Below are 5396 nucleotides of genomic sequence, written 5' to 3'. Positions count from 1 at the left end.
CAGCAATAGCAGTACTAGGAATTTACCCAAGGGATAGAGGAATGCTGATGCATAGAAGCACGTATACCCCAATGTTCATAGCAACACTCTCAACAATAGCCAAAACATGGAAAGAGCCTAAGTGTCCATCCAAGGACGAATGGATCAAGAAGATGTGGTTTATCTATACCATGGAATACTACATGGCAATGAGAAAGAATGAAATCTGGCCATGTGTAGCAACAATGATGGACCTTGAGGGTGTTATGCTGAGCGAAATAAGTCAGGCAGAGGACAAATATCATATGTTTGCACGTATAGGAGGATTAGGAGGAACTTAACTGAGGAACAAGGGGGAGAAGAAGGGGGGGAAATGGTGGGGGAAAGGGAGAGAGGCAAACCCTTTCTTAGAGGCAAATACTTTTTTAGAAGGAAAGGTAATAATTTACATCATAAATTCTGATCTACATGAAGAAAGGAAGAGCATTGTAATTGGATCATGTGAAGGTAAAATAAAAGCGTTAACTTTTCTAATTCTTAATTGATCTAACATATAAGTATTCAAAATTGACAAAAATACCATTGATGAGGTATGGTTATTTAGATATAATAGATACGCACATATATGATTATGTATATTTATATATAAAATAAATGGTTGAAATGACTCAAGAAGGTTGAAGAAGTTACTAGGATTTTTTCTTATAAGGTATTTACACTACACATAAAATAGTGGTGTTATTTGAAAATGGTTTTATTTAACCACTTGAAATAAGTAAATGAAGTGTAACATATGCTAAAATGGAAACAATATGGAGTTATATAAAATGTTCACTTAAAACCACACACACACACACGCACACACACACACACACACGCACACACACACCAGAAAAATAGTTACAGACAAAATTAATAATAAAGAAAGTGGGCAAAAATAAAAAATTAGGAACCATATGGTAAATATTAATTAATCTAAATCAACTATCACTTTGAAGATCAGTATTCTAAATAGACCAAATAAAATACAGATATAATTAGAATGTATCAAAAATAAGACCCAGTTATATATTGTCTAAAAGAAACCCCATTAGGGGCTCCTGGGTGGCTCAGTGGTTTGAGCGTTCAGCTTCGGCTCAGGTCTTCATCTCCTGGTTTGTGGGTTCGAGCCCTGTGTCGGGCTCTGTACTGATAGCTAGCTTTGAGCCTGGAGTCAATCTTCAGATTTTTTGTCTCCCTCTCTTTGTGTCCCTCTCCTGCTCACGCTGTCTTTCTCTCTCTCTCTCAAAAATAAATAAAACATAAACAATTTTAAGAAACACTGTTTTTTTAATTTGAGTATAGTTCACATACAATGTTACATTAGTTTCAGGTGTACAACATGATGATTCAAATTTACTATACGATATGCTATGTTCATCACAAGTGAGGCTACCATCTATCATTATTTATTATTTTTTTTAATTTTAAAAATTTATTTATTATTGATAGACAGTGAGAGACAGCGTGAGCAGGGGAGGGACATAAAGAGAGGGAGGCACAGAATCTGATTCAAGCTCCAGGCTCTAAGCTGTCAGCACAGAGCCCGATGCGAGGCTCGAACTCACAAACTGGGAGATCATGACCTGAGCCGAAGTGGGACGCTTAACCGACTGAGCCACCCAGGTGCCCCTATCTTCATTTATTTTTATTTCTATGACTTACTCATTCCATAATTGGAAGAGTGTATCTCCTGGTCCCCTTCATCCATTTTCTCCATGTCCCCACCTCCTTTCCATCTGGCAATTATCAGTTTGTTCTCTTTGTTTACAAGTTTTGTTCTGATTTTGTTTCTTTGATTTTTTGGGAATTCATTTATTTTGGAAAAAAATAAATATAAAACTTAAATTGAGGAGTGTCTTGGTGGCTCAGTCAGTTGTCCGACCTTTCTTTTTCAATTTTAGAAAAGTTTATTATTTTTAAAATATAGTTTATTGTCAAATTGGTTTCCATAAAACATCCAGTGCTTATCCCAACAAGTGCACTCCTCAGTGCACTTCACCCACTTTTCCCTCTCCCCTAACCGCCATTAACCCTCAGTTTGATCTCAGTATTTAAGAGTCTCCTATGGCTTGCCTCCCTGCCTCTCTAAATTTTTCCCCTTCCCCTCCCCATGGTCTTCTCTTAAGTTTCTCAAGATCCACATATGAGTGGAAATACATGGTGTCTATCTTTCTCTGCCTGACTTAATTCACTTAGCATAATACCCTACAGTTCCATCCACACTGCTACAAATGGCCAGATTTTCTTCTTTCTCATTGCCATGTAGTATTCCATTGTATATGGAAACTACATCATTTTGATTCATTCGTCAGTTGATGGACATTTAGGCTCTTTCCATGTTTTGGCTATTGTTGAAAGCGCTGCTATGAACATTGTGTTATATGTGCCCCTATGCATCAGCACTCCTGTATACCTTGGGTAAATTCCTAGCATTGCTATTGCTGGGACATAGGTGAGTTCTATTGTTAATTTTTTGAGTAACTTCCACACTGTTTTCCAGAGGGGCTGCACCAGTTTACATTCCCAACAACAGTATAGGAGGGTGCCTATTTCTCCACATCCTCGCCATCATCTATAGTCTCCTGACTTGCTCATATTAGCTACTCTGACCTGCATGAGGTGCTATCTCAGTATGGTTTTGTTTTTTATTTCCTGGATGATGAGTGACATTGAGCATCGTTTCATGTGTCTATTTGCTATCTGAATGTCTTCTTTGAAAAAGTGTCTATTCATGCCTTCTGCCCATTTATTCACAAGATTATTTGTTTTTTGAGTGTGGAGTTTGATGAGTTCCTTATAGATATTGGATACTAGCCTATTATCTGATATGTCATTTGCAACTATCTTTTCCCATTCTGTCTGTTGCCTATTAGATTTGTTGATTGTTTGATTGTTTCCTTAGCCATGAAGAAGATTTTAATCTTGATGTGGTCCCAATAGTTCATTTTTGCTCTTGATTCCCTTGCCTTTCGGGATGTGCCAATTAAGAAATGGCTGCGGCTGAGGTCAAAGAGGTTGTGGCCTGCTTTCTCTTCGAGGGTTTTGATGGTTTACTGTATGACATTCAGGTCTTTCATCCATTTTGAGTTTATTTTTCTGTATGATGTAAGAAAGAAGTCTAGTTTCATTGCTCTGCATGTTGCTGTCCAGATCTCACAGCACCATTTTTTAAAGTGGCTGTTTTTTTTCCATTGGATACTCTTTCCTGCTTTGTCAAAGATTAGTTGGCCATACATTTGTGCTTCCAATTCTGAGTTGTCTATTCTACTCCATTGATCTATGTGTCTGTTTTTGTGTCAATACCATAGTGTCTTGATGATTATAGCTTTGTATTAGAGGCTAAAGTTTGAAATTGTGACCTCCCACTTTGATTTTCTTCTTCAGTATTACTTTGGCTATTCAGGGTCATTTCGGATCCATACAAAGTTTAGAATTGTTTTTTCTAGCTTTAAGAAGAATGCTGGTGCAATTTTGATTAGGATTGCATTGAATGTGTAGATTGCTTTGGGTAGTAATGACATTTTAACTATATTCTTCCAATCCATGAGCATGGAATGTTTTTCCATTTCTTTGTGTCTAGTTATGGCTCTGTTCAGATTTTCTATCTTTTCCCATGTGAATTTTGGTAGCAAGTGTGTGTTTAGGAATTTATCCATTTCTTCTAAGTTGTCTAGTTTGTTGGCATATAATTTTTCACAGTATTCCATGAAAAGTGCTTGTATTTCTGAGGGATTGGGGGATTGGTTGTAATAAATTGATTTTCATTAGTGATTTTATCTATTTTGGTCCTATCTCTTTTCTTTTTGAGAAGCCAGACTAGAAGTTTATCAATTTTGTTTATTAAAAAAAAAAACAAAACACTTGGTTTCACTGATCTGTTCAAATGTTTTTTTTTTCTATATTGTTAATTTATGCCATGATCTTTATTATTTTTGTTCTTCCGTTGGATTTGGGGTGTCTCCTCTTCTGCTTCTTGTTCCGTTAGGTATGCTGATATATTATGTATTTGGGAATTTTCTTGTTTCTCGAGAAAGGTATGGATTGCAATGTATTTTCCTCTTAAGGCTAACTTTGGTGCATCACAAAGGGTTTGAATCCTTGTATTTTTATTTTCATTTGTTTCCATATTTCCTTTTGTTGTCTTATTGCTGATGCTAGGACTTCTAGCACTATGTGAAACAACAGTGGTGAGGGTGGACATCCCTGTCGTTTTCCTGATCTCAGGAGGAATGCTCTCAGTATTTCCACATTGAGAATGATGTTAGCTGTGGGCTTCTGATAGATTGCTTTTATGATGATTAAGTAAGTTCCTTCTATCCCGACTTTCTCAAGAGTCTTTATTAAGAAGGGATGCTGTATTTTGTCAAAAGCTTTTTCTGCATCTATTGACAGGATCATATGTTTTTTATCTTTTCTTTTTTTGATGTGATGTATCACATTAATTGATTTGCGAACGTTGAACCACCCCTGTAACCCAGGAATGAATCTTACTTGATCTTGGTGGATAATTCTTTTTATGTGCTGATGGATTAGATTTGCCAGGATTTGTTGAGGATGTTTGCAGCCGTATTCATCAAGGATATTGGCCTGTAGTTCTCTTTGTTTGCTGGATCTCTCTCTGGCTTGGGAATCGGAGTGATGCCGGCTTCATAAAATGAGTGTGGAAGTTTTCCTTCGATTTCTATTTTTTGGAATAGTTTGAGAAGAATGGTATTAATTCCGTTTTAAATATCTGGTAGAACTTCCCTGGGAAGCCATCAGGTCCAGGGCTTTTATTTGTTGGGAGATTTTTGATAAATGACTTGATTTCTTCACTAGTTATGGGTCTGTTCAGATTTTCTATTTCTTCCCGTGTGAATTTTGGTAGTGAGTGTGTGTTTAAGAATTTGTCCATTTCTTCTAAGTTGTCCAATTTGTTGGCATATAATTTTTCATAGTATTCCCTGATAATTGCTTGTATTTCTGAGGGGTTGGTTGTAATAAGTCCATTTTCATTCATAATTTTGTCTATTTGGGTGCTCTCTCTTTTCTTTTTGATAAGCCTGGCTAGAGGTTTGTCAATTTTGTTTACTTTTTCAAAAAACCAACTCTTGGTTTCATTGATCTGTTCAATTGTTTCTTTGGTCTCTATGTTGTTTATTTCTGCTCTAATTTTTACTATTTCTCTTCTTCTACTGGGTTTAGGGCGTTCTTGTTGCTCTGCCTCTAGCTCCTTTAGGTGAGCTGTTAGATTTTGGACTTGTGCTTTTTCTAATCTCTTGAAATAGGCCTGGAGAGCAATGTACTTTCCTCTTAGGACTGCCTTGGCCGCATCCCATAGATTTTGAATTGTTGTGTTTTCATTTTCATTTGTTTCCATATATTTTTTAATTTCC

This window comes from Hyaena hyaena, unplaced genomic scaffold (genome assembly GCF_003009895.1).
Source record: "Hyaena hyaena isolate Hyena2069 unplaced genomic scaffold, ASM300989v1 scaffold_2242, whole genome shotgun sequence".
In the NCBI taxonomy this organism is placed as follows: Eukaryota; Metazoa; Chordata; class Mammalia; order Carnivora; family Hyaenidae; genus Hyaena; species Hyaena hyaena.
This window is presented reverse-complemented; position numbering follows the sequence as displayed.